Source organism: Pseudophryne corroboree, chromosome 10 (genome assembly GCF_028390025.1).
Source record: "Pseudophryne corroboree isolate aPseCor3 chromosome 10, aPseCor3.hap2, whole genome shotgun sequence".
NCBI classification, from domain to species: Eukaryota; Metazoa; Chordata; class Amphibia; order Anura; family Myobatrachidae; genus Pseudophryne; species Pseudophryne corroboree.
In genome coordinates, this window is record NC_086453.1 from 382,603,972 (window position 1) to 382,628,199 (window position 24,228).

The 24,228-nt window shown below is 49.3% G+C and overlaps 1 long non-coding RNA gene across 1 annotated transcript; it reads left to right on the forward strand.

Moving 5' to 3' along the window:
* The first annotated feature begins 80 nt into the window (after positions 1-80).
* LOC134966820 (uncharacterized) lies at positions 81-22,801 on the forward strand. Its single transcript, XR_010188717.1, has 2 exons — positions 81-444; positions 22,247-22,801. It is a non-coding gene; the product is annotated as an uncharacterized LOC134966820 (long non-coding RNA).
* The last annotated feature ends 1,427 nt before the right edge of the window (positions 22,802-24,228 follow it).

Genomic DNA, 24,228 nt, shown 5'->3' on the forward strand with positions numbered 1-24,228 from the left:
TCTTTCTTGGTGACATGAGAGGCTCTTCACCAGTTTCTGAATACGTCCTCAGAATACAGGTAACTAGAAGAGTCCTTATTCCCCGGAGAGTGGGGGGAGGATTTCCTCTTCAGACGCCTGCTAGACGCGTCACCTTCATCTCTTCGCTTATTCTCTGTATTTACATCAAAGTGCTTCACCCTCTCGTCTGCTTCTCCGGATGGCGGTGACGATGCGAGCAGCTCGTGCTCTGGCTAATTGCTCCCGATTGTCTGTCGCGGCTGCGGTGTTAGCCTGTCTGTCTATATAAGAGCCACGACTGCAGGTGCGGGCTACACCGGCCACGGCTAATCAGACATGTGCCAGTCCACCTTCACCACACAGCTCTTGCTGGTCCTCCTGGCATGCTGCTACATCAGGGCTACTGTGCCCAAGAGACACGACAGAATGGCAAGTGGCAGTATGGTACGTACCAGGGACGGGAGGGTTTAAGGTGCTCATGTTGTGCCCATGGTAGGGTCCTTCCACGCTGCAGTCACCAGGGGGGGGGGGGGGGGGGGGCGGGGGGGGGGGGGGGGGGGGGGGGGGGGAAGCTGTAAGATTAGAGATGGGCGATTGCTAGAGCGAATGGCGTCCTCCGTACACGCAATGTGGGGAATTCAGACCTGATTGCAGCAGCAAATTTGTTCTCTAATGAGTAAAACCATGTGCACTGCAGGTGGGGCAGATGTAACTTGTGCAGAGAGAGTTAGATTTGGGTGGGTTATTTTGTTTCTGTGCAGGGTAAATACTGGCTGCTTTATTTTTACACTGCAATTTAGATTTCAGTTTGAACACACCCCACCCAAATCTAACTCTCTCTGCACATGTTGCATCTACCCCACCTGCAGTGCAGTATGGTTTTGTCCATTGGTGTGCTTTTTCGGTTTGCTAAGAACTCTGAATAAGGCACTACATTTGCAAATCAATTCCAAACTCGCATTTTTTATTTTTTTGCACAGTTAATCCAGGTGTTTTTGTCCGTAGCCCTCTGAGCAGGTGAAAAAGTTGGGAAGATCTTTATTTTAAGGTAAAAATGTCGGGAGTTAGGCATTCGGAAGTTTTCAGGTAACTAAATTGGGACAATAATTACATGTCATTATTGCGGCTAAAAGAAATAATGGCCTCAAATTACCCCCTAATCAACTTTCTCATTCGTTTATACACCCCAGATTTAATGAAAGTATTTATTTCAAAGAAAAATAATTTTTTTTTTAGATTTTTTTTGTAAATTAAAATACCCAGCAATTATCCTCAAATCAAATTTTTTTTTTGCAACTTTTATTGAATTCGTTTATAATTGAATAAAAAGTTTGCATTTTATAATTTTTTTTCCCTTTTTTTTTTTTCCAAATGCGCAAATCAGTCATACGCCACCTTTAAGAACGCCCAACACTTTCCTTCTGCCCTCTAACAGCCTTTTATACGCTCCTGCTAACGAAGTTGGTGGGATTTTGGGGTCCAGAAAGGTCTCCCCACTTTTTCATGCTTTTTCTCCCAGATCGCTTTCGGTCAATATTCTCACATCCTTGCAGCTAGTAGTGCGAATCGTCATGTCTAATTGTATTGTGCAAATCTCGGGTGCGCGTATGAAGGCGGAGTGTGCGAGTGTAGCTAGGCGACCCCCCCATGACTATTTCCTGGGTTCCTGGTGTATTTAGCATTCGGAGAACTGTCTGTGAGTAGTGACGGATCAATAGCAGCAACTTCAATTTTATTTTCTCTTACGTCTTAGAGGATACTGGGGTTCCATTTAGTACCATGGGGTATAGACAGGTCCACCAGGAGCCATTGGCACTTTAAGAGTTTGAGAGTGTGGGCTGGCTCCTCCCTCTATGCCCCTCCTACCAGACTCAGTTTAGAAAATGTGCCCGGAGGAGCCGGTCACGTCGCTGGAAGCTCCTGAAGAGTTTTCTGCATTTATTTTCTATGTTTGTTATTTTCAGGCAGGACTGGATGGCACCAGCCTTTCTGCTTCATGGGACTGGGGGGGGAACGGCCCAACCTCTCTCAGGGTTAATGGTCCCGTTCCCTGCTGACAGGACACTGAGCTCCTGAGGGAACTATTTGCAAGCCCCACCACGGCGAGCGTACATTCCCGCAGCACGCCGCCACCCTTAACAGAGCCAGAAGAATGAAGAGTGGTGAGTACTAAGCCGGCGTCCCGGTCAGTGGGGTGCCGGCCATTGTTGCGGCATGAGGGTACGGAGACGCACGTCTTCTAACCAGGGCGGACTGCGTCTCCAGACACAGTACACAGCTGCGTCTCAGTACACTGTACACAGTACCAACACTGGCAAACATAGCCTTAAAACAGTTTTCTCTCCATTTTAAGCACCAGATTCCTCAGCCAGTATAAAAAAGTGGGAAGACCGCGCGCCATTGAGGGTGTGGGACCTTTACTATGAGCAGATCCAGCAGCTCTCCAGCGCCATTTTCCCTCTGCAGTGAACACAGACGCTGACTGAGCAGCTCCTCCGGAGTGACTCCAGATTACCTCAGTGGTACCAGGGGGTAATAGCAGGGGGGAGCGATTATTAGTGTACTAAGTCACCTATCAGGGTACTTAGTCTGCGACCCAGCTAAGCTTGGCATTAGCGGTAAGGGCGCGGTGTGTGCTGGCTCCATATTACTCAGTGTCTCCCTGAAGGGCTCTTTCTGGCTTAATTGTACTTAACCTTTCCTGTGTGTGTGTGTGTGCTGTCACATTTACATTACGTCAAGCAAAGAGTGTTTCTTGTACAGCGGAGTGTTCCTCTTCACCAGGGGGCTCTCTACAGTGTACTCAGGGCAGTGCACCTTCCCAGAATAGCGGGGCTGAACCGGAATGGGTTAATTCCCTTAAAGGAATGATCTCCAATATTTCTACTAAATTGTCCCGCAATGAGAAAGAGACGCAATACTTAAGACAAACTGTGGATGAGTTTATGAACAGTGACTCAGTCCCCAAACCAGCGTCTCAATCCCCACACATATGTCCGCAAAAGCAATCTCTGGCCCATATCCTGCAGTCTGACGCTGATGAGTCAGACATGGAGGAGGGTGAGGTGGATTTGGAGGGGGGGGGGTGTAGCTCTGTCACAGGGAATAGAGGCTCTTGTAGAGAGACAAAGATGTTCTGCAAATTCTTGATAAGGTAACGGGAGTGTTAAAATAAGTCCTCAGCCACTTTTCCTGCGTCAAAGGAATTGAATACCCTGTTTGAAGAACTGTAGGTTAATCCTGATAAGAAATCTCAAATCCCTAAAAGGTTGCTCTCATCTTTTCCTTTTCCTCTGGAGGATAGGAATAAATGGGAAAATCCACTGATAGTGGATGCATCAGTATCCAGGCTGTCATGAAAAATTGTATTCCCTGTCCCTGGTGCAGCCTCCCTAAAAGACATGGCTGATCGTAAAATTGAGACTACACTCAAATCATTGTACACAGCTGCTGGGGTGGCCCAGAGACCCACTATTGCATGTGCGTGGATCACAAAAGCCATTGCTAAATGGTCAGGTAACCTAATTGAGGGGTAAGATTCCTTGTCTGGGGGGGATGTTGATTTACTCCTGCAGCATATACAGGACTCTGCGAACTTTATGGTGGAAGCCATAAAAGAGATAGGCTTGCTTAAAGCACGCACCACCGCTATGGCAGTGTCAGCACGCAGGGGCTTGTGGCTACGCCAGTGGACTGCTGACGCGGACTCCAGGAAAGGCGTGGAGAGGCCTTATTTGGAGACGAACTAGACAAATGGATCTCCAAAGCTACTGCGGGTAAGTCTACGTATCTTCCTTCAGCAGCTCCCGCAGCCAGGAAAGCTTCTTCAGCTTCAAATTTACAGTCCTTTCGGACGGCCAAGTTTAAGGGCAAATCCAGAGGTGCTCCTATGGCCTCCAGAGGTGCTAGAGGTAAACCGCACAAACCAGCAATTGCAGGTGCTCAGGAACAGAGCTCAGGCTCTGCTTCCTCGAAGCCTTCAGCATGACGGTGGACCGCGATGCCTGGAAGACTGTCAGGTGGGAGCCCGACTAAAATTCTTCAGTCACATCTGGTCAAGTTCGTGCTGGGATCCCTGGGTCATAGATCTTATTTCCCAGGGCTACAGACTGGAGTTCCAAGAGCTCCCACCTCACAGATTCTTCAAATCAGGCTTACCAGTTTCACAAGAGGCAAGTATAACTTTACAGCACGCCATCCAAAAACTGGTACAGACTCAAGTCATTGTTCCAGTTCCACCTCATCTGCAAAACAAGGGGTACTATTCCAACTTTTTTGTAGTACCGAAACCGGACGGTTCGGTAAGGCCGATTCGGAACCTCAAGTCCTTGAACCCGTACTTACGAGTGTTCAAGTTCAAGATGGAGTCTCGGAGAGCGGTGATCTCAGTTCTGGATGAGGGGGAATTCCTAGTGTCTCTGGATATCAGGGATGCGTACCTTCACAATCTGATCTGGCCGCCTCATCAGGCTTATCTACGGTTTGCGCTACAGGACTGTCACTACCAGTTCCAGGCCCTGCCATTTGGTCTCTCCACAGCACCGAGGGTGTTCACCAAAGTGATGGCAGAGATGATGTTTCTACTCCGCAAACAGGGAGTGAACATAATTCTGTACCTGGACGATCTTCTGATAAAGGCGCCATCCAGAGAGAGGTTGCTGGGCAGCATTGGTCTCTCAACCATACTTCTCCAGAATCACGGGTGGATTCTGAACCTTCCGAAATCTCACCTAGAGCCAACACGGAGGCTCCCATTCCTGGGAATGATGCTGGATACGGAGACGCAGAAGGTGTTCCTTCCATTGGAAAAGGCATTGGTGATCCAGTCAATGGTTCGGGATGTCCTGAAGCCAACCCGGATATCAGTGCATCTATGCATTCGCCTTCTGGGGAAAATGGTGGCCTCTTATGAGGCGCTTCAATACGGAAGGTTTCACGCAAGACCCTTCCAGCTCAATCTGTTGGACAAATGGTCCGGATCACATCTTCACATGCACCTGAGGATCCGTCTGTCGCAAAGAGCTAGGATCTCCCTTCTGTGGTGGCTACAGACTTCTCACCTCGTCGAGGGTCGGAGGTTCGGAATTCAGAATTGGATTCTGTTAACCACAGACGCAAGCCTCAGAGGTTGGGGAGCAGTCACACAGGGGGTGCAGTTTCAAGGAAAATGGTCAAGTCAGGAAGTCATCCTTCCAATCAACATTCTGGAACTCAGGGCCATATACAACGCCCTTCTGCAGGCCTCTTATCTTCTTCAAGATCAGGCCATTCAGGTCCAGTCAGTCAATGTGACGGCAGTAACGTACATAAACCGACAGGGCAGAACAAAAAGCAGAGCAGCAATGTCAGAGGTGTCAAGAATTCTCCTCTGGGAAGAAAAAAATGCTGTGGTGTTGTCAGCTGTCTTGATTCCGGGAGAAGACAAATGGGAAGCAGACTTCCTCAGCAGACACGACCTGCACCCGGGGGAGTGGGGCCTTCACCCGGAAGTGTTCAGGAGCTTAACACGTCGGTGGGGATATCCACAAATCGACATGATGGCCTCTCGTTTCAACAAGAAGCTCAAGCGTTATTGTTCCAGGTCGAGAGACCCACAGGCAGTGGCGGTAGATGCTCTGACGACTCCATGGGTCTATCACAGGGGTGGGCAATTATTTCAGCTGGGGGGCCACTTAACACTTCCAGTGAATATTCGAGGGCCGCACACAAAATATATTGTATATACAATACTCCTACAGGCGTGTGGTATGCGTGACCGCCGAGATCCCGGCAGCAGAATCCCGGTGGGGGGTGGCGAGTGCAGCAAGCCTCTTGCGGGCTCGCTGCGCTCTCCACGCTACGGGCTCGGTGGCGAATGGGTTCTATCCCTACTCTATGGGTGTCATGGACACTCATGGGTGAGAATAGTCCCTGTTGGTTGGGATTGTGAGGATACGGCATGTAGGGGAGATTATGTGACCGTCGGTCTCACATAACTACATCCCCTCCTAGAGCAGCTCCCATCTCCCCTGTACCCATATAGCAGCTTCTATCCCCCCCTCCATCTCCCCTGGACCATATAGCAGCTTCTATCCCCCCCCCCTTCCCTCTCCCCTGGACCATATAGCAGCTTCTATCCCCCCCCCCTTCCCTCTCCCCTGGACCCATACAGCAGCTTCTGTCCCCCCTCCTCCCTCTCCCCTGTACCCATACAGCAGCTTTTAAACACCCCCCAACACAAACACAGATACTACCTTCCCCTCCCGCCCCCCACCTTCGGGCACAGTTAGCAGCTTTTAACCACTGACTCCCTCCCTCCCTCCCTGCACACAGATAGCAACTTCCTCCCCATACTCAGCACCGCTGTGCCCTCGCCAGGCAGCTCCCGTTGCCAGCCGCCTGCTTTGCATGTTTTCAGATGTGCCGTCCGGATCCACGCTCTTGCTTTGGCTCCGCCCCCATGCCGCCCAGTGGCTGACATCAGAGAGGAAATCCCAGTCAGCTGCTCCTGTGACGCGAGCTGCCTTTCCTCAGCGGTGCGGCGTCTTGGAGCTGCTGTAGCGCAATGACAAGCAGCGGAGCCGGTCGGGCCGCTTGTCATTGTGCACTGGGGGGGCGCAGCGGGCCACGCAGGATCGGTTTGCGGGCCGCCTGTTGCCCATCCCTAGTCTATCAGATGGTGTACGTGTTTCCTTCACTTCCTCTGATCCCACGGATTCTACAAAAAATAAAAAAGGAAAGGTTCAAGCAATACTCATTGCTCCAGACTGGCCAAGAAGGGCCTGGTACGCGGACCTTCTGGAGATGCTCTTGATGATCTTCTGCATCAGGGCCCATTCGTCTATCAAGACTTACCGCGGCTACGTTTGACGGCATGGAAGTTGAACGGCTGATTCTAGCCAGGAGAGGGATCCTTGACAAAGTTATCCCGACTATGACCCAAGCCAGGTAGGGGGTAACGTCTAAACAGTACCACCGTATTTGGAAAAAATACGTCTGTTGGTGTGAGAGCAGAAATTATTCGGCTGTGGAATTTCACCTGGGACGTTTCCTGCTGTTTCTACTGGCTAGGTGTGGTTGTGGGCCTCCGTCTGGGCTCTATAAAAGGCCAGATTTCGGCCTTATCCATTTTCTTTCAGAAACAATTGACTTCTTTCCCTGAGGTCCAGACGTTCTTGAAAGGTGTTCCAACCTCCCTTTGTGCCTCCCACGGCACCTTGGAATCTCAATTTGGTACTGCAGTTCTTCCAATCGGACTGGTTTGATCCGTTACAGGAAGTAGACGTAAAATATCTTACGTGGAAAACCGTTACACTGTTGGCCTTGGCTTCAGCAAGACGTGTGTCTGAGCTGGGGGCGTTGTCTCGCAAGAATCCCTACTTAAGTTCCCATGAGGACAGAGCTGAACTCAGAACTCGTCAGCAATTTCTTCCTAAGGTGGTGTCTGCGTTTCACATCAATCAACCTATTGTGGTTCCGGTTGCCACCGACACCTCTGCTACTTCAAAGTCTTTGGATATTGTGAGGGCTTTGAAGGTGTATGTGAAGAGAACAGCTCGTCACAGAAAATCGTACCTGCTGTTTGTTCTTTATGATCCCAATAAAGTTGGATGTCCTGCTTCAAAGCAGTCCATTGCACGCTGGATCAGGCTCACTATCCAGCATGCTTATTCCACGGCAGGCTTGCCGGTTCCATAATCTGTACAGGCCCATTCTACTAGGTCGGTGGGTTCTTCTTGGGCGGCTGCCCGAGGTGTCCTCAGCTTTACAGCTCTGCCGAGCAGCTCCTTGGTCAGGTTCGAACACATTTGCTAAGTTCTACAAGTTCGATACTTTGGCCTCTGAGGACCTTCAATTTGGTCAATCAGTTCTGCAGGAACCTCAGCGCTCTCCCGCCCGGTTTGGGAGCTTTGGTACATACCCATGGTACTAAGTGGAACCCCAATATCCTTTAGAACGTAAGAGAAAGTAGGATTTTAATTACCTACCGGTAAATCCTTTTCTCGTAGTCCAGAGAGGATATTGGACGCCTGCCCAGCGCTTCGTGTTTCCTGCACAGTTACTTGGTTAAGTATGGTTATTTGGTTCAGCTGTTGCTGTTTTCAAGTTTGGTTAGCTTGGCTTTCATCTTGTTTGTGTGTGCTGGTTAGAAATCTCACCACTGGCCTTTTATATCCTTCTCTCAAAGTATGTCCGTCTCCTCGGGCACAGTTTCCTAGACTGAGTATGGTAGGAGGGGCATAGAGGGAGGAGCCAGCTCACACTATCAAATTCTTAAAGTGCCCATGGCTTCTAGTGGACCCGTCTATACCCCATGGTATAGGCTGGACACTCTCCGCCACTGGCTGTGTGAGGAAGCTCAGCCTCAGAAAGGAGGAGGTGCTGTGGGACTCTGGCGATAGGGGAGCGGGTACTGGTAGCGGGTTTGGCAGCACATGGAGAGCAGACACTAAACTAATTTGTGGAAACAACCCTACAAACAGAGCAATAGTTTAAAAGAACTGTCAATGACAGGCTCTCTGCACGGACGCTGCTGTGAGGTAAATACTGTTTTTGTCCATGATCAATAAAGTTTTATTGTGAACATTACAATAGCCGCCCAAAAAAGAACGTTACATGAATGCTTAATAAACACATCGCCTGCCCGGGGGAGGCGTTCCGGGCCGGCGGCCTTAGGAGGCGAAAAGTGGCTAAACATTGCCTCTGCCCTTCGTCTCTCATTCTACAGAGCGGGAAAGCGGTAAGAGGCGAGGGCGCGCGACCCTCATAGCACACGGCGTTAACACGCCGTTCTTACATTATGTACTTCCCCCAAAAATAAGATTTTACTTACCGATAAATCTATTTCTCGTAGTCCGTAGTGGATGCTGGGACTCCGTAAGGACCATGGGGAATAGCGGCTCCGCAGGAGACAGGGCACAAAATAAAAGCTTAAGGATCAGGTGGTGTGCACTGGCTCCTCCCCCTATGACCCTCCTCCAAGCCTCAGTTAGGATACTGTGCCCGGACGAGCGTACATAATAAGGAAGGATATTGAATCCCGGGTAAGACTCATACCAGCCACACCAATCACACCGTACAACTTGTGATCTGAACCCAGTTAACAGTATGATAAACGCAAAGGAGCCTCTGAAAAGATGGCTCACAACAATAATAACCCGAATCTTTGTAACAATAACTATATACAAGTATTGCAGACAATCCGCACTAGGGATGGGCGCCCAGCATCCACTACGGACTACGAGAAATAGATTTATCGGTAAGTAAAATCTTATTTTCTCTGACGTCCTAGTGGATGCTGGGACTCCGTAAGGACCATGGGGATTATACCAAAGCTCCCAAACGGGCGGGAGAGTGCGGATGACTCTGCAGCACCGAATGAGAGAACTCCAGATCCTCCTCAGCCAGGGTATCAAATTTGTAGAATTTAGCAAACGTGTTTGCCCCTGACCAAGTAGCTGCTCGGCAAAGTTGTAAAGCCGAGACCCCTCGGGCAGCCGCCCAAGATGAGCCCACTTTCCTTGTGGAATGGGCTTTTACTGATTTTGGCTGTGGCAATCCTGCCACAGAATGTGCAAGCTGAATTGTACTACAAATCCATCGAGCAATCGTCTGCTTAGAAGCAGGAGCACCCAGCTTGTTGGGTGCATACAGGATAAACAGCGAGTCAGATTTTCTGACTCCAGCCGTCCTGGAAACATATATTTTCAAGGCCCTGACAACGTCAAGCAACTTAGAGTCCTCTAAGTCCCTGGTAGCCGCAGGTACCACAATAGGTTGGTTCATGTGAAATGCAGAAACCACCTTAGGTAGAAATTGAGGACGAGTCCTCAATTCCGCCCTGTCAGAATGAAAAATTAAGTAAGGGCTTTTATATGATAAAGCCGCCAATTCTGACACACGCCTGGCTGAAGCCAAGGCTAACAGCATCGACACCTTCCATGTGAGATATTTTAAGTCCACAGTGGAAAGTGGTTCAAACCAATGTGACTTTAGAAAACTCAACACCACATTGAGATCCCAAGGTGCCACTGGAGGCACAAAAGGAGGCTGTATGTGCAGCACCCCTTTTACAAATGTCTGAACTTCAGGTACTGAAGCCAGTTCTTTCTGGAAGAAAATCGACAGGGCCGAAATTTGAACCTTAATGGACCCTAATTTTAGGCCCATAGACAGTCCTGTTTGCAGGAAATGAAGGAAACGACCCAGTTGAAATTCCTCTGTAGGGGCCTTCTTGGCCTCACACCACGCAACATATTTACGCCAAATGCGGTGATAATGTTTTGCGGTTACGTCCTTCCTGGCTTTGACCAGAGTAGGGATGACTTCTTCTGGAATGCCTTTTTCCCTCAGGATCCGGCGTTCAACCGCCATGCCGTCAAACGCAGCCGCGGTAAGTCCTGGAACAGACAAGGCCCCTGCAGTAGCAGGTCCTTTCTTAGAGGTAGAGGCCACGGTTCGTCCGTGAGCATCTCTTGAAGTTCCGGGTACCAAGTCCGTCTTGGCCAATCCGGAACCACGAGTATAGTTCTTACTCCTCTCCTTCTTATGATTCTCAGTACTTTTGGTATGAGAGGCAGAGGAGGGAACACATACACTGACTGGTACACCCACGGCGTTACCAGAGCGTCCACTGCTATTGCCTGAGGGTCCCTTGACCTGGCGCAATATCTGTCCAGTTTTTTGTTTAGACGTGACGCCATCATGTCCACCTTTGGTTTTTCCCAACGGTTTACAATCAGGTGGAAGACTTCTGGGTGAAGTCCCCACTCTCCCGGGTGAAGGTCGTGTCTGCTGAGGAAGTCTGCTTCCCAGTTGTCCACTCCCGGAATGAATACTGCTGACAGTGCTATCACATGATTTTCCGCCCAGCGAAGAATCCTTGCAGCTTCTGCCATTGCCCTCCTGCTTCTCGTGCCGCCCTGTCTGTTTACGTGGGCGACTGACGTGATGTTGTCCGATTGGATCAACACCGCCTGACCCTGAAGCAGAGGTTTTGCTTGACTTAGGGCATTGTAAATGGCCCTTAGTTCCAGAATGTTTATATGAAGAGACGTTTCCAAGCTTGACCACAGGCCCTGGAAATTCCTTCCCTGTGTGACTGCTCCCCAGCCTCTCAGGCTGGCATCCGTGGTTACCAGGATCCAATCCTGAATGCCAAATCTGCGGCCCTCTAGTAGATGAGCACTCTGCAGCCACCACAGGAGAGACACCCTTGTCCTTGGCGACACGGTTATCCGCTGATGCATCTGCAGATGCGATCCGGACCATTTGTCCAGTAGATCCCACTGAAATGTTCTTGCATGGAATCTTCCGAATGGAATCGCTTCGTAAGAAGCCACCATTTTCCCCAGGACCCTCGTGCACTGATGCACTGAGACCTGTCCTGGTTTTAGGAGGTTCCTGACTAGCTCGGATAACTCCCTGGCCTTCTCCTCCGGGAGAAACACCTTCTTCTGGACTGTGTCCAGAATCATTCCTAGGAACAGTAGACGTGTCGTTGGAATCAGCTGCGATTTTGGAATATTTAGAATCCACCCGTGCTGACGTAACACTACCTGAGATAGTGCTACTCCGACTTCTAACTGTTCCCTGGATCTTGCCCTTATCAGGAGATCGTCCAAGTAAGGGATAATTAAAATGCCTTTTCTTCGTAGAAGAATCATCATTTCGGCCATTACCTTGGTAAAGACCCGAGGTGCCGTGGACAATCCAAACGGCAGCGTCTGAAACTGATAATGACAGTTTTGTACTACAAACCTGAGGTACCCTTGGTGAGAAGGGTATATCGGGACGTGGAGATAAGCATCTTTGATGTCCAGAGACACCATATAGTCCCCTTCTTCCAGGTTTGCTATCACTGCTCTGAGTGACTCCATCTTGAATTTGAACCTTTTTATGTAAGTGTTCAAGGATTTCAGATTTAAAATTGGTCTCACCGAGCCGTCCGGCTTCGGTACCACAAACAGCGTGGAATAATACCCCTTTCCTTGTTGTAGGAGGGGTACCTTGATTATCACCTGCTGGGAATACAGCTTGTGAATGGCTTCCAAAACTGCCTCCCTGTCGGAGGGAGACTTTGGTAAAGCAGACTTCAGGAAACGACGAGGGGGAAATGCCTCGAATTCCAGTTTGTACCCCTGCGATACTACCTGTAGAATCCAGGGATCCACTTGCGAGTGAGCCCACTGCGCGTTGAAATTCTTGAGACGGGCCCCCACCATATCTGAGTCTGCTTGTAAAGCCCCAGCGTCATGCTGAAGACTTGGCAGAAGCAGGGGAGGGCTTCTGCTCCTGTGAAGCGGCTGCATGGTGCAGTCTTTTTCCTCTTCCTCTGCCCCGGGGCAGAAAAGAATGGCCTTTTGCTCGCTTGTACTTATGGGAACGAAAGGACTGAGTTTGAAAAGACGGTGTCTTTTTCTGCTGATGTGGAGTGACCTGGGGTAAAAAGGTGGATTTTCCAGCCGTTGCCGTGGCCACCAGGTCCGATAGACCAGCCCCAAATAACTCCTCCCCTTTATACGGCAATACTTCCATGTGCCGTTTGGAATCCGCATCCCCTGACCACTGTCGCGTCCATAACGCTCTTCTGGCAGAGATGGACATAGCACTTACTCTTGATGCCAGGGTGCAAATATCCCTCTGTGCATCACGCATATATAGTAATGCATCCTTTAAATGTTCTATAGTTAACAAAATATTGTCCCTATCCAGGGTATCAATATTCTCGGTCAGGGAATCCGACCATGCGACTCCAGCACTGCACATCCAGGCTGAGGCGATTGCTGGTCGCAGTATAACACCAGTATGTGTGTATATACTTTTTAGGATATTTTCCAGCCTTCTATCAGCTGGTTCTTTGAGGGTAGCCGTATCAGGAGACGGTAACGCTACTTGTTTTGATAAACGTGTGAGCGCCTTATCTACCCTAGGGGGTGTTTCCCAACGCGCCCTAACCTCTGGCGGGAAAGGATATAATGCTAATAATTTTTTAGAAATTAGCTGTTTTTTATCGGGGGAAACCCACGCTTTTTCACACACCTCATTTATTTCCTCTGACTCAGGAAAAAATATTGGTAGTTTTTTCTCACCCCACATAATACCCTTCTTTGTGGTACTTGTAGTGTCAGAAAGGTTCAATGCCTCTTTCATTGCCGTGATCATGTAACGTGTGGCCCTACTGGACATTACGTTTGTCTCGTCACCGTCGACACTAGACTCAGTATCTGTGTCAGGGTCTGTGTCGACCCACTGAGGTAACGGGCGTTTTAGCGCCCCTGACGGTGTCTGAGACGCCTGGACAGGCACTAATTGATTTGCCGGCTGTCTCATGTCGTCAACAGTTTTTTGCAAATTGCTGACATTATCACTTAATTGTTTAAATACAATCATCCAGTCAGGTGTCGACTCCCTAGGGGGTGACATCACCAACACAGGCAACTGCTCCGCCTCCACATAATTTTCCTCCTCATACATGTCGACACACGCGTACCGACACACAGCACACACACCGGGAATGCTCTGATAGAGGACAGGACCCCACTTAGCCCTTTGGAGAGACAGAGGGAGAGTCTGCCAGCACACACCCAGCGCGCTATATATATACAGGGATAACCTTATATAAGTGTTACTCCCTTATAGCTGCTGTTAATATATTTTTCTCGAACGTCCTAGTGGATGCTGGGACTCCGTCAGGACCATGGGGAATAGCGGGCTCCGCAGGAGACAGGGCACATCTAAAAAAGCTTTTAGGTCACATGGTGCGTACTGGCTCCTCCCCCTATGACCCTCCTCCAAGCCTCAGTTAGGTTTTTGTGCCCGTCCGAGAGGGTGCAATCTAGGTGGCTCTCCTAAAGAGCTGTTTAGAAAAGTTTTTTTTTAGGTTTCAATCTCAGTGATTCCTGCTGGCAACAGGATCACTGCATCGAGGGACTTAGGGGAGAGATTTCCAACTCACCTGCGTGCAGGATGGATTGGAGTCTTAGGCTACTGGACACTTAGCTCCAGAGGGAGTCGGAACACAGGTCAGCCTGGGGTTCGTCCCGGAGCCGCGCCGCCGATCCCCCTTACAGACGCTGAAGAGACGGCAGAACGGAGGTCCGGAAAGCAGGCGGCAGAAGACTCCTCAGTCTTCTTGAAGGTAGCGCACAGCACGGCAGCTGTGCGCCATTGTTGTCACACGGCTCACTGACTCAGTCACGGAGGGTGCAGGGCGCTGCTGGGGGCGCCCTGGGCAGCAATATAATTACCTTTAGTGGCAAAATAAATACATCACATATAGCCATTAAGGCTATATGTATGTATTTTAACCCAGGCCAGTTTCTTAAAAACCGGGGAAAAGCCCGCTGAAAAAGGGGCAGGGCTTATTCTCCTCAGCACTCAGCGCCATTTTCCTGCTCAGCTCCGCTGGTGAGGAAGGCTCCCAGATCTCTCCCCTGCACTGCACTACAGAAACAGGGTAACAAGGAGAAGGGGGGCATAAATTGGCGATATTTATATATTAAGAGCGCATATATAGTAAACAACACCTTCTAGGGTTGTTTATATACATTTATAGCGCTTTTGGTGTGTGCTGGCAAACTCTCCCTCTGTCTCCCCAAAGGGCTAGGGGGTCCTGTCTTCGATTAGAGCATTCCCTGTGTGGCTGCTGTGTGTCGGTACGTGTGTGTCGACATGTATGAGGACGATGTTGGTGTGGAGGCAGAGCAATTGCCGATGATGGTAATGTCACCCCCTAGGGAGTCGACACCGGAATGGATGGCTTTAGTTATGGAATTACGTGATAATGTCAGCACATTACAAAAGTCAGTTGACGAAATAAGACGCCCGGCTAACCAGTTAGTACCGGTTCAGGCGTCTCAGACACCGTCAGGGGCTGTAAAACGTCCTTTACCTCAGTCAGTCGACACGGGTACCGACACAGATGAATCTAGTGTCGACGGTGAAGAAACAAACGTATTTTCCAATAGGGCCACACGTTATATGATCACGGCAATGAAGGAGGCTTTGCAGATCTCTGATACTGCTGGTACCTCAAAAAGGGGTATTATGTGGGGGGTGAAAAAACTACCTGTATTTTTTCCAGAATCAGAGGAATTGAATGACGTGTGTGATGAAGCGTGGGTTAACCCCGATAGAAAACTGCTAATTTCCAAGAAGTTATTGGCATTATACCCTTTCCCACCAGAGGTTAGGGCGCGCTGGGAAACACCCCCTAGGGTGGATAAGGCGCTCACACGTTTATCAAAGCAAGTGGCGTTGCCGTCTCCTGATACGGCCGCCCTCAAGGATCCAGCAGATAGGAGGCTGGAAACTACACTGAAGAGTATATACACACATACTGGTGTTATACTGCGACCGGCAATAGCCTCAGCCTGGATGGGCAGTGCTGGGGTAGTGTGGTTGGATTCTCTGACTGAAAATATTGATACCCTGGATAGGGACAGTATTTTATTGACTCTAGAGCAATTAAAGGATGCTTTCCTTTATATGCGAGATGCTCAGAGGGATGTTTGTACTCTAGCATCAAGAGTAAGCGCGATGTCCATATCTGCCAGAAGAAGTTTATGGACGCGACAGTGGTCAGGTGATGCGGATTCCAAGAGGCATATGGAAGTATTGCCATATAAAGGAGAGGAATTGTTTGGGGTCGGTCTTTCGGACCTGGTGGCCACGGCAACTGCCGGCAAATCCACTTTTTTACCTCAGACCCCCTCCCAACAGAAAAAGACACCGTCTTTTCAGCCGCAGTCCTTTCGCTCCTATAAAAAGCGACCAAAAGGACAGTCTTATCTGCCGCGAGGCAGAGGAAAGGGTAAGAAAGGGCAGCAAGCAGCCCCTGCCCAGGAACAGAAGCCCGCCCCGGCTTCTACAAAGCCATCAGCATGACGCTGGGGCTTTACAAGAGGACTCAGGAACGGTGGGGGGTCGACTCAAGATTTTCAGCAATCAATGGGTTCACTCACAAGTGGACCCGTGGGTCCTGCAGATAGTATCTCAGGGTTACATGCTGGAGTTCGAAAGGTCTCCCCCTCGCCGGTTCCTAAAGTCTGCTTTACCAACGTCTCCCTCAGAAAGGACGTCGGTTTTGGAAGCCATTCACAAGCTGTATTCTCAGCAGGTGATAGTCAAGGTACCCCTCCTACAACAGGGAAAGGGGTATTATTCCACACTATTTGTGGTACCGAAACCGGACGGTTCGGTAAGGCCTATTCTAAATCTGAAATCCTTGAACCTGTACATAAAGAAATTCAAGTTCAAGATGGAGTCACTCAGAGCAGTGATAGCGAATCTGGAAGAAGGAGACTTCATGGTGTCCTTGGACATAAAAGATGCTTATCTACATGTCCCGATTTACCCCTCACACCAAGGGTATCTCAGGTTCGTGATACAAGACTGACATTATCAGTTTCAAACGCTGCCGTTTGGGTTGTCCACGGCCCCTCGGGTCTTTACCAAGGTAATGACCGAAATTATGGTTCTTCTACGAAGAAAAGGCGTATTAATTATCCCTTACTTGGACGATCTCCTGATAAGGGCAAAGTCCAGAGAACAGCTGGAAGTCGGTGTAGCGCTAACACAAGTAGTGCTTCAGCAACACGGGTGGATTCTAAATCTTCCAAAATCTCAATTGACCCCGACAACACATCTGCTGTTCCTGGGCATGATTCTGGACACGGTTCAGAAAAAGGTATTTCTCCCGGAAGAGAAAGCAAGGGAGTTATCCGAACTTGTCAAGAACCTCCTAAAACCAGGAACTGTGTCAGTACATCAATGCACAAGAGTCCTGGGAAAGATGGTGGCTTCGTACGAAGCGATTCCATTCGGCAGATTCCATGCACGAACATTTCAGGGGGATCTGCTGGACAAATGGTCCGGATCGCATCTGCACATGCATCAGCGGATAACACTGTCACCGAGAACAAGGTTGTCTCTCCTGTGGTGGTTGCAGACTGCCCATCTGTTAGTGGGCCGCAGATTCGGCATACAGGACTGGGTCCTGGTGACTACGGATGCCAGCCTACGAGGTTGGGGAGCAGTCACAAAGGGAAGAAACTTCCAGGGCGTGTGGTCAAACCTGGAGACGTCTCTTCACATAAATATACTGGAGCTAAGAGCGATCTACAATGCTCTAAGCCTGGCAAAATCGCTGCTTCAGGGTCAGCCGGTGTTGATCCAGTCCGACAACATCACGGCAGTCGCCCACGTAAACCGACAAGGCGGCACGAGAAGCAGGAGTGCAATGGCAGAAGCTGCAAGGATTCTGCGCTGGGCGGAGAATCATGTCGTAGCACTGTCAGCAGTGTTCATCCCGGGAGTGGACAACTGGGAAGCAGATTTCCTCAGCAGACACGACCTTCACCCGGGAGAGTGGGGACTTCCTCCAGAAGTTTTCCACATGATTGTGAACCGTTGGGAAAAACCAAAGGTGGACATGATGGCGTCTCGCCTCAACAAAAAATTGGACAGGTATTGCGCCAGGTCAAGAGACCCTCAGGCAATAGCTGTGGACGCTCTGGTAACACCGTGGGTGTACCAGTCAGTGTATGTGTTCCCTCCTCTGCCTCTCATACCAAAGGTACTGAGAATTATACGGAAAAGAGGAGTAAGAACAATACTGGTAGCTCCGGACTGGCCAAGAAGAACTTGGTATCCGGAACTTCAAGAGATGCTCACGGAGGATCCGTGGCCTCTACCTCTAAGAAGGGATCTGCTTCAGCAGGGACCTTGTATGTTCCAAGACTTACCGCGGCTGCGTTTGACGGCATGGCGGTTGAACGCCGGATTCTAAAAGAGAAGGGCATTCCTGAGGAAGTTATTCCTACTTTAATTAAAGCCAGGAAAGAAGTGACCGCACAACATTATCACCGCATTGGAGAAAATATGTTGCGTGGTGTGAGGCCAAGAAGGCTCCAACGGAAGAATTTCAATTGGGTCGATTCTTACATTTCCTGCAAGCAGGATTGTCTATGGGCCTCAAATTGGGGTCCATTAAAGTTCAAATTTCGGCCTTATCAATTTTCTTCCAGAAGGAATTGGCGTCAGTGCCTGAAGTACAAACTTTTGTCAAAGGTGTACTACATATACAACCCCCAATAGTGCCTCCAGTGGCACCGTGGGATTTGAACGTGGTTCTAAATTTTCTCAAATCTCATTGGTTTGAGCCTTTAAAATCGGTAGATTTAAAATACCTTACATGGAAGGTAACCATGCTGTTGGCCCTGGCTTCAGCCAGGAGAGTTTCGGAGTTGGCAGCTTTGTCATACAAAAGCCCATATATGATATTCCATTCGGACAGGGCAGAATTGAGGACACGTCCTCAATTTCTCCCTAAGGTGGTTTCGGCATTTCACTTGAACCAGCCTATTGTGGTGCCTGCGGCTACTAGCGACTTGGAGGACTCCAAGTTACTGGACGTTGTCAGAGCATTAAAAATATATATTTCAAGGACAGCTGGAGTCAGAAAATCTGACTCGTTGTTTACATTGTATGCACCCAACAAGTTGGGTGCTCCTGCGTCTAAACAGACGATTGCACGTTGGATATGTAGTACAATCCAACTTGCACATTCTGTGGCAGGCCTGCCACAGCCTAAATCTGTAAAGGCCCATTCCACAAGGAAAGTGGGCTCATCCTGGGCGGCTGCCCGAGGAGTCTCGGCATTACAACTTTGCCGAGCAGCTACGTGGTCAGGGGAGAACACGTTTGTAAAATTTTACAAATTTGATACTCTGGCTAAAGAGGACCTGGAGTTCTCTCATTCGGTGCTGCAGAGTCATCCGCACTCTCCCGCCCGTTTGGGAGCTTTGGTATAATCCCCATGGTCCTGACGGAGTCCCAGCATCCACTAGGACGTTAGAGAAAATAAGAATTTACTTACCGATAATTCTATTTCTCATAGTCCGTAGTGGATGCTGGGCGCCCATCCCAAGTGCGGATTGTCTGCAATGCTTGTACATAGTTATTGTTACAAAAATCGGGTTATTACTGTTGTTGTGAGCCATCTGTTCAGAGGCTACTTCGTTTGTGTTATCATACTGTTAACTGGGTTCAGATCACAAGTTGTACGGTGTGATTGGTGTGGCTGGTATGAGTCTTACCCGGGATTCAAGATCCTTCCTTATTGTGTACGCTCGTCCGGGCACAGTACCTAACTGAGGCTTGGAGGAGGGTCATAGGGGGAGGAGCCAGTACGCACCATGTGACCTAAAAGCTTTTTTAGATGTGCCCTGTCTCCTGCGGAGCCCGCTATTCCCCATGGTCCTGACGGAGTCCCAGCATCCACTACGGACTATGAGAAATAGAATTATCGGTAAGTAAATTCTTATTATTTGCTGCCAAACGTGCCCCCCCTTCTCTTTTTTACCCTGATTCTGAAGCAGGACTGCAGGGGAGAATCAGGGAGCCGTCCTTCCAGCGGAGCTGTGAGGGAAAATGGCGCTTGTGTGCTGAGGAGATAGGCTCCGCCCCTTCACGACGTCCTTATCTCCCGCTTTTTTGTGTAAAATGGCAGGGGATTAAAATACATCCATATAGCCCAGGAGCTATATGTGATGTATTCTGTTTTGCCACCTAAGGTATTCTGTTATATTGCGTCTCAGGGCGCTCCCCCCCCAGCGCCCTGCACCCTCAGTGACCGGAGTGTGAAGTGTGCTGAGAGCAATGGCGCACAGCTGCGGTGCTGTGCGCTACCTTAGTCTGAAGACAGGATGTCTTCTGCCGCCGATTTCACCGGACCTCTTCGTCTCTTCTGGCTCTGTAAGGGGGACGGCGGCGCGGCTCCGGTGAGCCATCCAGGCTGAACCTGTGATCGTCCCTCTGGAGCTAGTGTCCAGTAGCCTAAGAAACCCGATCCACTCTGCACTCAGGTGAGTCCGTTTCTTCTCCCCTTAGTCCCACGATGCAGTGAGCCTGTTGCCAGCAGGACTCACTGAAAATAAAAAAACCTAACTAAACTTTTATTCTAAGCAGCTCAGGAGAGCCACCTAGATTGCACCCTTCTCGGCCGGGCACAAAAATCTAACTGAGGCTTGGAGGAGGGTCATAGGGGGAGGAGCCAGTGCACACCACCTGATCCTTAAGCTTTTATTTTGTGCCCTGTCTCCTGCGGAGCCGCTATTCCCCATGGTCCTTACGGAGTCCCAGCATCCACTAGGACGTCAGAGAAAGCAGGCTTAGCGTGCGCTGTGGCTGATAAAAACACAGCGCACTTTCATACATCAACCACATAGTTCTGTGCATGTCCCGGCATTATCCTTCCATCACCAAGAAATGGGACAGAAAAAGTGATGGACAGTCCTGGGCAGTGACTCCCAGTGCGCTTAAAGAAGGTTCCTTCAGTGGGAATATTATGGGAGTGACGCAGTGCATCAGTGCAAGCGGGTGTGTTCCCAGGCCCACAGACGTAGGAGGCCATAGTCCTGCCATAGGGCTGCTGCAAGTGTCAGTGGTGTCAAAATGTGCTATGCAATTACCGTGGTAACCACAGTCACAGCGTGTAGTCAGCAGAAATACATTGGAATGTCCCTCTGAGCTGTCTGCACGGTAAAAATGATCTGTAGGAGGATAGCAAAGCAAAATGATGCACTTAATAGTTAAAATAAAAAAAAGTATATGAGATTGCTGCTTAAACAATACATTTTCCATGTAAGATGTGTCTTCTGCTCTGAGAATGGGCCGAGAAGTCCCCGTTCACTAATTCTGTCACGTTGCAATGCATGCCACAGCTGCCACATTACCCATCCCGCACTGCCACATTGTCTGCACCGATATAGGCTGCGCAGTAAGTCGCTATTTCACCTTTGACCGCATGGCCTCCTTTGCCTCGGATGGGGACACACCCTTGGTGCTTCGTCCCACCGACAACTGGCTGCTCTATTAATTCGCTCCTTTCTGTGACTAAAAATAAAATATGACACCGCTGCGTTTCTGGGAGCAGTCGTGGTAATCCGGTAAACATGCTTTATGGGACTACTTGTCAGATTAGGCAAAACTGACAAGAAGGTCACAGATAATATAGCTCCCATGCTGACTTGCGTCTACCCCGAGACCGCGCACAACACGGCTGTTTCCAGATAAGTGCCTTTATATGTTTAACCTAATAGGAGTCTGCATCTGAAAAAAAAAATAGGTGAATTGAAAGAAAATCAATGGGAAAATGAAGTTATATATGAAAGATGGAATTCTGCGATTGGATGTGCGCTGCGCCCTGGACAGTTAATTAAATCCCCTTAGTTTTACAGGCTCCTGTTTCAGAGATTCATTTACTTCTTTTTTTCCATTTTTTTGAAAAAGTTCCAGGAAACAGTCCATAAATGTAACCATTAAAGCCGGTTATTACATTAAAATTGTAGAGGGAAGTGCAGCGGCAGAGCCCGCAGTACATTATCTGTCAGAATCTGTCATTTCCCTCTGAATTGCCTCCAGAGTGATGTGGAAAAGGTTACAGCCCCCATATTTAAAGAACCACCGATGTCACACAAAAATAATGGGGCCGTATAATAATTAGGCGCATGATTTGTTCTCTCTGTCCTGTTTTACTAACATCTGTGAAAAAGGGGGGGGGGGGGGGGGGGGGGAGAGAAAAGCAAAATTATTTTATTTTACCATTATCAAATGCCACAGACTTAAATCACCGCAACGTGGGCGTCTGGGGAGGAAAAATGGTCCATCTGTAGAAGATATTTAGCTGTGCGAGTAGCAAATGCAGCGTATTTTCTGGCTGCGATCGCTTTCCGATAGTCACTCATTTGTACCATGAAGCTGGGGATTGGGTGTAAGCTGCGCAGTTTAAGGGTCTGGACTAATTTCAGAGGATGCGTTTAGAGAGAAAAAACAAACACGTAGGCGTGTCGTCCTTATAGCTACTTACTGGAACACTAATCTTCAAAATAGGAATACTCAGATATGTGGTGTGGAAGTAAATACACTGTTTAGCGTTACCCTTCACTCTATTATAGATAAACTGGAGACCCCCCCTCCCCAATATTTGTCAGTGTACTGGCGAAGGAGCCAATGCTACAGTCACTTGAGCTGCTGTGATGTCACTGGCCCAGTGACAGTGTACCAATCCAGAGCGAATTTCTGCACATCAGATCAGGCTTGCAGTTTGCTTTCACTCTTGACGTGGCACCCTCCTGCAGATGTGTGGAAGAGGGCACGGCGGGCGTGGTTACGTAGGGAGGCTCAGTATAGTTATGTAATATAATGCCATTACTTGTCCATTGTAACCCGGCCTGAAATTCTGCCTGCCTTCTAATTGCTGCAGGAGACAGACGAAGTGAAGAAGAGCAACCTTCTCAGCCTCCTGTCTGCAATGTTTGACTGGACGTCGTCTGAGAGCGATGAGGTGGTGATAAACAGCGAGGAGACTGCGCCGCCCTACAGGCCGCAGAGATCCGTGTATAACACGCAGGCGGGCAGGGAGAAGGCCACGTGCAAAAACTTTTTCTGGAAGACGTTCTCTACCTGTTGAGTCTCACCCTTCAGTCGAAGGTTCGTGTCAATGCGCAGTTCGCCGAGGCATAAGACCCAACCTTTGCTGATGTAACCGGCTGTTCTGCCTGACGTCAAAAGCTGCATGCTCACACAGCGCCGCATCAGACGTACGTGCTGAATAATAACGCGCAGGAGCACGAGCCGCATTATCAAAGCATAGGGTTCCCATATCAACGTATCTTGTGATTGTAAGCAAAAATCGCCCGAGAAAGACGCCAGCCATTGTACCCGAATGCACGTCTTCTTTCCGGGGGTTTCTTTGTTGTAACGACGTCACCCCCATCGCATGCAGAGGATATACAGAAATAAATGTAATGCATATACACTTCATGTCGCTGTTTTGTGTGTCAGACGGGGAGGGGGGGGGGGGGATCCTCCTGTTAGTTTGGCCATATTGTGTATAGCGTGTCACTACATTGGATTCATATATTTAAGTGTATGCATACTGTCATACTTCTATGGACCCCAATATACGGGGCAGAATAGGCTATACAATCACATTTTTAGAATATTGAGTAGCTGCATCCGCCAGGGGGGCTTACTGGCGTAGGGCCTAATTCAGACCTGATCGCAGCAGCAAGTTTGTTCTCTAATGGGCAAAACCATGTGCAGTGCAGGTGGGGCAGATGTAACATGTGCAGAGAGAGTTAGATTTGGGTGGGGTGTGTTCAAACTGAAATCTAAATTGCAGTGTAAAAATAAAGCAGCCAGTATTTACCCTGCACAGAAACAAAATAACCCACCCAAATCTAACTCTCTCTGCACGTTATATCTGCCCCACCTGCACTGCACATGGGGCCTAATTCAGACCTGTTCGCTTGCGAGAATTTTTTTTGCAGTCCTGCGTTCACATAGTCGCCGCCCATAGGGGAGTGTATTTTCGCTTTGCAAGTATGAGAACGCATGTGTAGCAGAGCTGTACAAACAGATCTTGTGCGTCTTTGCGCAGCCCAGGACTTATTCAGCCGCTGCGATCACATCAGCCTGTCCGGGACCGGAATTGACGTCAGACACCCACCCTGCAAACGCTTGGACACGCCTGCGTTTTTCCAAACACTCCCTGAAAACGGTCAGTTGCCACCCACACACGCCCTCTTCCTGTCAATCTCCTTGCGATCGCCCGTGCGAATGGATTCTTCGCACAAACCCATCGCTATCCACTTTGTACCTGTGCGATGCGCCTGTGCATTGTGGTGCATGCGCAGTTTAGACCTGATCGCCCGAGGTACGAAGACGTAGCCTAGCGATCAGGTCTGAATTAGCCCCATGGTTTTGCCCATTAGAGAAACATTTTGCTGCTGTGATCAGGTCTGAATTAGGCCCATAAGCAGCAGAGTTTTCTACGCATGTTGCCTGACCTTGACAATGGGCGCGCGCCTGAAGCTCGCAGGTTCTACAGGATGCATTGCCCAATTATAGGTTTTAGGTTCTTCTGTTACGGTGCAGCAGCCTCACACATAGGGATGTAGCCTAACTATACAGTAACATGCCACAGAGCGAGCGATCCAGACCTGGTCACACCGGGTACTGTATGATCATTCCGTTGAAAAGTGTCAGAATTAAATGTCTACAATGTAAAACAGTAAGCGCAGAGCACCGGCAGAGAAATAGATGTCTTTATTGTTAATGTTGGACAGTTATTAGGATTACTCTGTGACCCCTCCAGCAGGGGGCGCTGCAGCCACAGTGCGGTGCTGTGTAGGAATCAGGAGTTCTCCTTCTCTGCGAGACTTTCAGACTCAGTAGATTGGG